This window comes from Gracilinanus agilis, chromosome 2 (genome assembly GCF_016433145.1).
Source record: "Gracilinanus agilis isolate LMUSP501 chromosome 2, AgileGrace, whole genome shotgun sequence".
NCBI classification, from domain to species: Eukaryota; Metazoa; Chordata; class Mammalia; order Didelphimorphia; family Didelphidae; genus Gracilinanus; species Gracilinanus agilis.
The window spans coordinates 360,977,827-360,990,053 of record NC_058131.1 but is presented as its reverse complement, the minus strand read 5'-3'; positions in this window follow the sequence as shown (position 1 = coordinate 360,990,053).

Sequence of the window (12,227 nt, the reverse complement as noted above, 5' to 3'; positions counted from 1 at the left end):
CTGGTCTCTTTCCTTTCTTGATGTTTTGTCCTAGTTTGGTGTCCGACTACTGCCTTGTAGGACCTCCCCCTTGCCCACCCCATTCCCTTTATAAGATCTTCTTTACAATCTATTAGAAAAGTACCTTCTCACCTGTTGGTGTTGATGCAGAGGGAAGCAAGCAGAACCAGGAGACCAATTTAATCAATAACAGCATTGCAAAGAAAAACAGCTTTGAAAGACTCAGGGAAATTGATTGATTCAATACCCAACTATGATTTCAGAGAAGCAGTGATGAAGTGTTCCATGCACTTCTTGACAGAGAGCTGACAGACTCAAGATGCAGAAAGAGGCATGAGTTTTTAGACCAAATAATAACTAGCATTTATTAAGATTTTCCGAGTAATTTACAAATATTATTTCATTTGATCCTCTCAACAACCCTGGGAGGTAGGTACTATTATTATCCCTATTTTGCAGATGAAGAAACTGAGGATAAGAGAGGATGAGTGATTGATTGAGGGTCATTCAACTAGTAAAGTGTCTGAAGTTAGATTCAAACTCAGGTCTATCTTGACTCCTGACTCCAGGTTCATTGCCTGGCTCCTGGTAGATAAACTAGATATATCATGTGGTAATTTGTTTTGCTTGACTATTCATGTTACAAAACTTTTCTTTTCCTTTTAAAATTTGGGGAGAGAACAGTGGCTAAAGCACTACGCTTGGAGTTGTGAAGACCTGGATTCAAATCTGACCTCAGATACTTAGCTGTGTTACCCTGAATGAGTCGCCTAATCCTGGTTGCCTAGTCTTTGCTGTTCTTCTGTCTTAGAATTGATATTAAGATAGAAGGTAAGGATTTTTAAAAATTGGGAGAGAGGAGAGGCCAGTTGGAAGTAGTGAAAATAAATGCTTGTGAATAGGGAAAAAAACTAATTTTCCCCATCTTTCTGCCTGGAGATGGAGGTAGAAATTAAACAACTGGAATCCTTTTTTTTTTTTTTAATAATTTCAGACAGAAGAAGGGTTTTCTGATTTGGTCCTTGTCATTGCAGGTAAAAGCAAAAAGAGAAATGAGAAAATGAGGGAGAAAAGTGAAGTTATATTACAAGTCTTGTTAATCAGATAATTTCATGGAGAAGATGGAAGGGAGACTTGAAGACTCTGGGCTGTTTGGTCCACCCAAGTTGCAGGCTCTCTTCACTTTACCTATGAAAAATAGCCCATTGGAAGGAAGGATATACATTTGCTCAATTTTCCCCTGGCAAATTTGATTTCTTGTATTCCATTTGCTCTGAGCTATTTGGGAACCTAATATGTCATGAGTAGAGACCATTTCTCCATATCTTAGATAGTTTTTTGTTTTTGTTTTTCATTCTGGAAGAAAGATAATCTGAATTTGGGCAGATAGAGACCTGGCTGTCCTACTTGTCTACCACCCCATTCTCTGGTGCTAGGAGTGGGGAAAGTATACTGAGTATGTACAGAGTATGCCAGTGTTGTTCAGTCATTTTCAGTCATGTCAGACTCTTTGTGACCCTATTTGGGATTTTCTTGGCAAAAATACTAGAGTGGTTTGCCATTTCCCTCTCCAGCTCATTTTGCAGATGAAGGAACTGAAGCAAACAGGTTTAAGTGATTTTCCCAGGGTCACACAGCTAGTAAGTGTCTGAGGTCACATTTGAATTCAGGAAAAGGAGCCTTTCTGATTCCTGGGCCAGTGATCTATTCGCTGCACCAAACTAGCTGCCCTTTATACTGATGTAAAGCTTTATAAAAATTCATTCTTTACATTATACACATCCTCTAACACTTTGGAGATTACTAATCTTTTGTGCAAATAATTCCTGTGAATGTCCCATATTGGTGCAAGAATCTGAATCCCAGGAAGGACAAAAGGGGGCAGAGGTCAGAGCATGGAAGCACCCTGGGCCATTATACTGATTCTTTTTCTAAATAACATTTTATTACAAGCTCAAGATAAATCTCAAAAGATGCCAAGAATCAAATAACACAAGAGATGAAAGTTTAAGTAAAACTTGAAAAATGAGACTCTTTATTTAGTTTATACAAATATGAACTTAAGCAAAACAGCAGAAACAACTTATTTCCTCTGTGTTCCCTTCTAATGTCTTTTTTTGTTAGTAAGTTCACTGATGTTTTCCTTCCATTTTTCTTTTTTAAAAATATGTAAAATAACAGCTATAGATAGGATCTTGGATTTTAACTTGGAAGGGACTTTCAAGATTACTAAATCCACTACAACCTCATTTTAGGCGACTAAATTTTTTACAAAAAATTTCTTTCATTCATTCATTTAGTCATGTATTCATTCATGTATTCATCTATTTATTTATTAATTACCAATTACACGTAATAACCAATTTCCCCACAAATTTTCCTAGGTTATACAATTGAATTTATCTCTCTCCCTTCCCTTCTCCCTCCTGGTGCTGGCAGGTAATTTCATCTGGGGTTATACATGTATTATCATGCAAAACATATTTCTATATTGTTCATTTTTGTGAGTAATCTTGTAAAACCAAAACTCTAAAACATAGACCCAAATAAACAATTGAAAAATCATATGCTCTCATCTACATTATTATTCCAATATCCACCCTCATTTTAGAGATAAAGAAACTGAAGTTGAAAGAGGTTAAGTGACTTGCCCAAAGTCACGGAGTTCAAAAGTATCTATGGCAAGATTTGAATCCAGATCTTTCTCTATAATAAATGTTCTCTGACTCTAAGACTAGTACCTATCCACTATATTATCCTGCTTCATGTGTTGGTTAACACTTTATTACTTTAAATAAATCTCTTATCTTATTGATGTGGGTACTTGTTCCAGTAATCCAGAGTTCAACTTATATGGGCTCACCCATCCTGTATGACTTTTGTGTATTTTTCTCATTATAGCGTGAGGTGGTCAGATCCTTTGACATGACAGATATGGCTTGGATACCAATACTGAGAATTCTAGAGGCAGTTTGGTGGCACAATAAACAAACCACTGATCCTAGATCCTGAAAGACCTTTGGCTTTGGATACTCATTAATTCTGTGACCTGGGCAAATCATTTCACTTCTGCTGCCTTAGTTTCTTCATCTGCAACATGTGGATGATAATAATAGCATCTACCTCCCAGTATCACTGGCAGGATCAAAACATTTTACAAATATTTGTAAAATATTTACTAATCTATTTACTAATCTTCATATACTCTAAAAATATTGGCTAGTGTTGTTTTCCCTCCATTTCACCATCTCTTCTTCATCAGCCCTACAATACTGAGATGATTCTACAGGTTACATCTCTTAAATAACTCTTCAATGGTGATAGATTGCAGCTTGCTTACCATTTCCCTTCCCCTCTACCCAATCTAGACAGCTAGCAGCTTTTTTTTCTTTAAACCCTTACCTCCCATCTTAGAATCAATACTGTGTATTGGTTGCAAGGCAGAAGAGCAGTAAGGGTGAAGCAATGGGGGTTAAGTGACTTTCCCAGGGTCAAACAGCTATGAGGTGTCTGAGGCTGCATTTGAACCCAAGACCTCCCATCTCTGGGCCTGGATTTCAATCATAGCTGTTCCCAGCTAGCAGCTTAGCAGCTTTTAATTTTTCAGAAACTGTGCTGTTCTCTGAACATCAGCTTTCTCATCTGTAAAATGGAGACTTTAATTGTACCTATCACACTAAGTTGTTGTGAAGACCAAATGAATGGATATCTCTAAAGTGTTTCGCAAACCTTACAGTGATATATAAATGTCAGCATTTGTCATCACCACCACAATAATTCTATGCCATGAAGCATCACCAAAGCAATATTAAGGTTGAAGAGATGAGTCTTTGTTTTAAGGAGAAGCTTGTGATTATTCAAAACATTGTGCAATTTCCTAATTTCTTTGTGCATGCTGTTTTCATTCTTCTCTTGCTCTTCATCACTTTGCAGAAGTCCAATTTTTTTTTATATGCTTCACTTTGCCATTTTTATGTTGTGGTAATACGTTATAGGAAGGCTATGTCAATAGATACATCTTCCAGCTTCCTGTGAGCCGTGGTTTAAAAGGCTTTTTAAAAATTGGATCTATGATTTCATTGGTCCAAGACAGTGTAGTCAAACTCAAAAAGAAACAGGGACCCCTAAAACTATGCTTTAGGATCCCTGCTAGCCACTTATTGGCTTGGAAAACTACACATGTTTATATATTTATTTTTTGTTATTTATATATTAAGACATTAAAATCATATAGGAAGGACATTTCAATCTGGTTCAGGCCACTCTTGGAAGTGTCATGGGCGACATGGATTGTATGTTTGACACCTCTTGTGTAAGAGATTCAGGATGAGCCTATTCTCTCTATCAATGGGGGAAGATCACCTGTTGTATATTTTATAGTCTTAGTTACAAACTCTGGTTACCAACAAAACCCACTCAACCATTTCGTATCTTCAAGACTTTGCACTAACCATCCCCTTGCCGTGGGATGATCTCTCTCTCCACTGCCTTCTCTTAGAATCCCTGAGTTCCTTCAAGACTCAGCTCAAGTTCTCCACTTTCTTTAGGAAAACTTTTTGTTCATCTTTCTAGGAGCTTTGAAAGCCTCTTCCTCAAGATTTATTTGCATCTATTTTACATATCTTTGAATCTCTGTGTCTCTCTGTCTGTCTACCCCCATCCGTATGCACATAGATATACATATATGTATATATATATATATATATATAATTATAGTTATTGTTCAGTCATTTAGTCAGGTCTGACTCTTCCTTTGACCAACTATCTATAGGATTTGGGGGGCAAAGATATTAGAGTGGCTGGTCATTTCTTCCTCCAGTTTTTTTTAAACTCTTACTTTCCATCTTAGAATTAATACTGTGTATTGGTTCCAAGGCAAAAGAGTGGTAAGGGCTAGGCAGTGGGGGTTAAGTGACTTGCCCAGGGTCACACATCTAGGAAGTATCTGAGGTCAAATTTGAACCCAGAACCTCCTATCTCTGGGCCTGACTCTCAATTCACTGAGCCACTCAGCTACCCTACTTCTGTAACCAGAAGAATCTTAAGTGGGGTTCTATTAAGTGGGTTGAATTAGAACCCCACTTAAGATTCTTCTGGTTACACTCCTCCAATTTTATGCAGGCAGGGGGTTAAGTGACTTCCTCAGGGTCACACAGCTAGTAAATGCCTAGTTCAAATTTGAACTGGTCTTTCTGACTTAGGGCTCAGTTTCTATCCATTGTGCCATCTAGCTTCCCTCATTTATAGGTGTAGATATGTGCATATTGTGCGTATGTGCATGCACATATGTGTAAATATGGATAGATAGATAGATAGATAGAAAGATAGATGGATAGTGAGATAGAAAGATTGATCGATTGTTTGATAGATAGATTATAGATAGACAGACAGACAGATAGATAGATAGATAGATAGATAGGCAGATAGGCAGATAGACAGACAGACAGACCAAAGAATGGAAATCCCTTTTTAAGGCAGGAGCTTTTTTTGGTTGTACATAATAAATATTTGTTAGAGCGTTGGAGTGGTGGGCAGGTCACTGAGGAGTTGGTCAGGGACCCATGACCAGCAACATTCGAGGAAAGACTTGAACCTAGATCACCCTGACTCTGAGATCCTTTCAGTATCTGCTCTGCTACATGTTCATATATGACACAACTTTAGTGCTCACTTTCCATATGATTTATGAGCTGTGCTGGTAGAGCTCACAGAAAATTCAGGAGCAGGAAATGTCTGGGCTAAGACAGAGCAAAAAGATGTCGAAGTGGGGTGAAGAGAACCACTACAACAAGGATGCTCAACAATTTCCCACTTGCCTTCCTGGAGCCTGCTACCTATTGATATTTTTTCTTTTTCTGCCAGCGACAGACCTGAGGACTGATGAGATGGCCTCACCGATTTCCCCATTCTTGTTGATCAGACCTGAGCCTTGATGCAGCCACATAATGATGGAGACCTTGCCTTCTCTGTGAGATGCTGTCGACCGTGGACTATTCGTCCATCTGAAGGCAAGAAACACCAGTGGCGTAGGCATTGAGATGCAACTATATTAGTAACCTTTTCTTTCTAGTCCTACCAAGTCTACCATAGATCCATAGGAGATCTTGTGTCTGTTACTACAGAGACCTGATCCTCAGACCCATACTTACTAGATCCCATTTACATAAGTCCACAAGGTAGCAGTGGGATGATGATTTGTTTGGTGTTTTCTTAAATATCACAATGTTTTCCCTGTGACTAAGTGGTACAATGGAAAAGGTACTGGACTTAGAATGAGGGCAATATGAGTTCAAAACCTGCCTCAGATATTTATTAGCTGTGTGACCCTGTTGAAGTCATTGACTAAGAAAGCCTCAATTTCCTCATCTGAAAAATGGGGACAATAATGTGAGGATCTACTGAGAAAACATTTATTACTTTGCAGACTTTTAAAGCCCAATATAAATGCTAGCTATTATTTTTTCTTTTATGTTATATGGTCAGGTAGTAAATTATAGCTTGTTTACACAAAAGATTCTGTGCATGGAAGCTCAGGACATTATTGCTAGTATTCCTAAAATCCAAACTTTATAGTTTCTTGGGATCAAAGTTTGGAATACTTTTATGTTTATTAACATAAAGAACCACATGTTTTTGGCAGTATTACCAATTATTAGACATTTATGTTGTTCCAGAACTTTATTTTTTCAGATAAAATTGCCATAAGCATTCTTGTAGAGATGGGTACAAAGTACTCTTTTTGTAGTCAATTTTGTGTTGATTTTTTTTTTGTAATTCTTGCCATATATTACTAAGTTGCACCCCAGGAGGCTTATGTTAATTTATATCTTTCCCAATAATGATATGCTCACCAAAATGAATTTTTATCTATCTTTTGTTATTTTTGACAACCTTATGGATATGAGATTTTTTTTCTCAAAAATGTCTAGTTACTAAAGAATTTGAACAATTTTCCTAGTAATTATTATCAATTTGTGTTTCCTTCTTCCTTGCTTGCTCATATTCTTTGTTCTTCATAAATTAATTGCTCATATCCTTTGCCCACACAATTTTTCTCCTAGTAACTGAAATAAACAAGTTCTTATATCCAAATTTTTAATGTAATTTAAAATATTTATATGCTTGCTCTAATTGAAACTTATTGTAACATATATAGTATGAAATATGGATCTATAATTTTTATTCACCATTCTGCTCTCCAATTTCCTCATGGTACTGCATTGAATCTGTAAGTTAATTTGTAAAATATTGACATCATCACTTTATCTATTTGATCAATTATTCATGTATAGAGGTCTATATATACTTTTCTTGATTTTTGTCAAAATCTTTAGAAAAAATTTTAAATAGATTTCATGTGGGTGTCAGTGGGCTAACACCCAAATCCTTAATATATATTTAGCATGACTGCAAATAATTTTTCTGTCAAATTTTCTTGAATTTAGGTTGGTGATGTAGTTAAATGTAGATAATTTGTGTTTGTCACACATCCTACCCCTTATTAAAGGTATTTGTTTACTTCAATTAAGCTTTATTGCCTAATCTTTTGCCTTTCTAAATATTCAGTCATTTCCCTTCAAATGAAGATATTTAATCCCATTCATTGACATCTCTCTCATTTCTTCCTTTCTTTTCTTTTCCTTCTTTCCTTCCTTCCTTCCTTCCTTCCTTCCTTCCTTCCTTCCTTCCTTCCTTCCTTCCTTCCTTCCTTCCTTCCTTCCGTAATGCAGGGTTTTTTGCCATAATGCAGGGTTTTTTGCATTGCAGTATTGGCCTAGGCTAAACTTTCAGTTACCCTGGATGGAATCTTGCTGATGGCATGTGCCAAAGGGCAGGTGCCAACTGGCAGTTGGGCTGAGACTATAAAGCACCAGCAAACCCAAGCCTGGGTTCTGTTTTCCCCTGACTTCACCCTGATCACCAACTTACCCCTGACCTTCCCCCTTGGGCCCTGGGTGGTGAAGGGTGGTGAAGGGTGGTGGAATCATGGGTAGGAAAATAGGATAGCCTAAATATTAGGTCCCTTCTTCAAGAGCAACCCAACATCTATTTCCTTTTCAAATGATTAGCTACAGGATCAAATTAATTACTAACCAGAGACCATTTAGCTCTGGCCGAGGGCCTGCCAAGACCTTCTTAGGACTTTAGCCAGCACCAGTCAGCTGACCATAGCAACAGCTTAGTAACACCTAAGCCTTCTTACCTTGGCTAATCCTTCCCCAGTTTCAATAAATCCTTTAGCCTTTAATCAGAGAATCTTGTGATTATTCCTATACCACCAAGGCTAAGGAGATTAGGGAAGAGGAGAGAATACCGAGCAGTTTGAGGTTCAGTTTGAGGTTGAACCAAACCTCCATTGCTGGGACAGGAAGTTCAGTCAGCCACTTCCTGCTAGTCTGCCATCATCTAATAAGAGGCAGTTACCCTAGCAGGGTGGGGTCACCCACCAGTCATCTTAAAGGAGTGTAACAGCTAGCAGTGAAGATTCATTGGTCACTTAGCTTCTAGGGTTTGAATTTATACCTATACCAAGTTCATTCCCAGCTGAGGTTGCTCAACCTTGATAACATCCAAGCCCAATCTCCTGCTAGACTAGTTACTGGCTCCAACGTCCCTCTAGTAGTGATTTTACCATCAGCATAAGACTTCCTTCTTTTCTTCTTCCCTCCTTACCTTCCTCTCTCCCTCCCTCTCTTCTTTGTTTGTTTGTTTCTCTTTTTTCCTTCCTTTTTTTCCCTTTCTTCTGTCTCATTGACATAAATAACATTCCTAAAACTATGGCAAATAAACACTTTGAGAATAACTCACTTTTAAATCTTTTTTTTTTTTTTTTTTTTTTTTTTTTTTAAGAAGAAAGGATTTTAGTGTTTATCCGCTGCCTATAGTGCTGGCTTTTGGTTTTAAATAGACACTTAACTTTTTTTTTTTTTTTAAGGAAAATTTGGAACTGAGATTTCAGTGGTTCAGGGAAATCCTAGTGTGAAACTTCCTCCTACTGATGTAAATTGGCAGCTGGTTTGTGTCTTCTAGTCATGAAAATTGTGTTGTAGCACTGAGAGTTTAAGTGTCTTGACCCTGATAATGTGTCAGAGGCAGTTCTTGAACACAGGTATTCTAGCTCTGAGAATGACCTTCTATCCCCTATGTGACATCTCTCACTTTTATCATATTAATGAAATCATCTTCTAATCTTATAATTTGAAAATAAATTCTGTTTTTTTATCAAAGAAGCTTTATTGAGATACTTAAAAGCATTTATATAATTTATATAATTTATTATTTTCCAATTTCAAACCATTCTTCATTTTTGGCATAGATCCTGCTGTCATGATGAGTATTCTTAAAAAATACACTAAATATTAAATTTTCCAAAGTTTTAATTAATATTTTTCCTCTTTCTTGATTAAAGCCATGTAGCATACTATATAGTATATAACTGCTACAATTTATGGGACTTAGAAAAGGGCAGAATTGAGTCCAGATCTTGTCTCTCATGCTATCTGTGTGATCCTGGGCACTTCAGAACCTTTTTGTGTCTCAAATAACTTTATTAGACTTTTCTACTAAGACAGACAGGTTTCAATCTAAATTGGTGAAAAGAGTTTACATACTATGAATTCTCTGGTTGATTGGTTGCTTCCTTCATACAGAGAAAGGACCAAAATGATGTCAAAGTCTTTTGACTTGTGCACAAATTGGATTTAAGTGAGGGCGAGTTGCAGAAAGCCCTACACTGATGAAGAAAAGGAGAGGTGCTTCATGTATTTACAAATGATGTTGATACTGATAACTCATCTATTTCATCTCTATCTTTGCCAGGCTTGAAAATCCAAATTATCTTTTGTTTCAGTGAAAAAACTGGGTAATGTATAATTTTTTCCTATGAACAAAAGTCATCCCTAAAATAGAAAATGCTTGTTTTTAGAAGGATTAGAAAAATTCATTTGTAAATTCATCTGGTCCTGGTAATTTTTGAATAAGGAAGCTCTTTAGTGATATCTGATGTTTGCTTCTGAGGTTGCTTAATATGGGATATTGCTTTACTATTTTGTCAATTAGGATATTTTAATGTAGATATTTTAATATATATGAACAAACGTGTTAAAAATAATGTCTTTTGCAATTGCTAATCATTTCGTTAGTCTCTTTGGCATTTATCATATTTCTTCATTTTTCATTTTGCTAGTTTTGTTTTCTTTCTTGATTTTATTTGCAAGACTTTCAAAATCAATCATGTTGGTCTTTTTCTAAAAATCCATTAATTTGTGTATACCTTATTTAATTCTTTACTTTTTCATTTAATTGATTTGTATTAATTTTGGTAAACATTCCTTTTGTTATCCCTTTGGCACTTTGTTCACTTCCTAATTTCTTCAGATCACAGTGATTCTCAGCACTGCCTCCCCAACTTCTCCTTGATCATGTTCCACCACATACTCCAAATCATGGCATAGGAATGAAATATGCATTTTCAGACCCAGGAAAGTGGGCAACGGAAGCCAGATACTGACATAGCTAGAGCAAAGAGGAAGGATTTGTACCCCAAGATGAGTTGGATGAGTTTGAAGGCTGCTCTAAGTTTGACTCTCTAGTGGAAAAAAACAACACAAAAAACCCCCTTCATATACATAAAATAGGCTGGTTAGATAGAAAAGGAAAATGTGTAGTCATTGATAATAATAGCTAGCATTTGCATAGCCTTAAAAACATCAGCAGCAAAACAACCCTTACCTTCCATCTTAGAATCAATACTGTGTATTCCAAAGCAGAAGAGCAGGAAGGCCTAGGCAATGGGGGTTAACTGACTTACCCAAGGTGACACTGCTAAGAGTCTGAGGGTGTTTTTGAACCTAGGACATCCTGTCTCTAGGCCTGGCTCTCATTCCACTGAGCCACATAGCTGGCCCTGACAAAGCCTTTTAAATTTTGAAAAGTATCTTACATTTATTATCTTAGTTGATTCTCACAAAAACTCTGCAAGATGCATGCTATTATCTCCACATTATAGATAAGGAAATGGAGTCAGAGAGTTTAAGAGAGTTGTTCAGGATCTCAGAGCTAGTAAAGGTCTCAGGTAGGATCTGAATTCAGAATTTTTTTTACTCAGAGGAGTAACTAAGTGGTGAAGTGGGTAGAGTCCTCAGTCTGGAGCCACAAAGACTCATTCAAAAATTGAGTTCAAATTTGGCCTCAGACACTTACTAGCTTTGCGACCCTAGGCAAGTAATTTAACCTTCTTTTCCTCAGTTTTCTTATCTGTAAAATGAGATGGAAAAGGAAATAGCAAACCACTCTAGTATCTTTGTGGAGAAAACCCTAAATGGAATCATGAAGATTTGGACGTGACTGAACACCACTACTATGTCTTTCATAATTCCAAACCCAGCATTTCATCTAATACACTATTAAATGGAATCATTTTTCATCTTAGGAGTGTATCAGATGTGTGTTAGAGCCTAGTCCCACCTGTTGTTGAAAAACAATTGTAAAATTTTGAGTTTCCAATCGGAATTCAAAAAAATGCCACCAATGAGGACTTGACTTTTTGTTTTATCACTTGTCTGAATTTAAGGAAAAGATGGAGAAAATGCTAATAATTCTGATTAAACTTAAACATTTGTTGTGCATTTGCATTTTCACACAGAGTGCCTGTTGTTAAATATTTACTAGCACAGCCCTGGCTGTATTCCAGGTTATCTTGTCTTTACAAATTAAGGTCATGGGGCAAAGAAGAAGAAACTCTGTTATAACTTGCCTTAAGTATCCTTCCCTACCCTAATCTGTCTCCTATTCATTAAAAGAGCTTGTGAAATCTTACATTCTTCATGCATGATGGATGACTTTTTTATGATTTGGAAATAGCACAGTAATCTCTTCTTTCCTTATCGTTGGACTACATGAGTATTATATTTTAACCCTTTTTCTGACTTTCTCTTTTCCTTTTTTTCACCAATTCCAGTTCCTTTTACATGTAATGTAAATATAATAAGGATCCTCTTTAGCACTCTCAGATTTAAGTTTTTGGCTGAGAAGAAATTTCACAAATGAGAAAAAGAAAGTAACGCATTGGGCATATTTTTCTGACTTCAGTAGCACAGAATTTCTGAACTGGAAGGAACCTCAGAAGCCATGTTATCTAATTTATGCTTGGCCAAGAATATTCTTCTCCTATAATACCTCTGCCAAATGACATCTAACTTTTACTTGAAGACTACGAATGTGAGAGA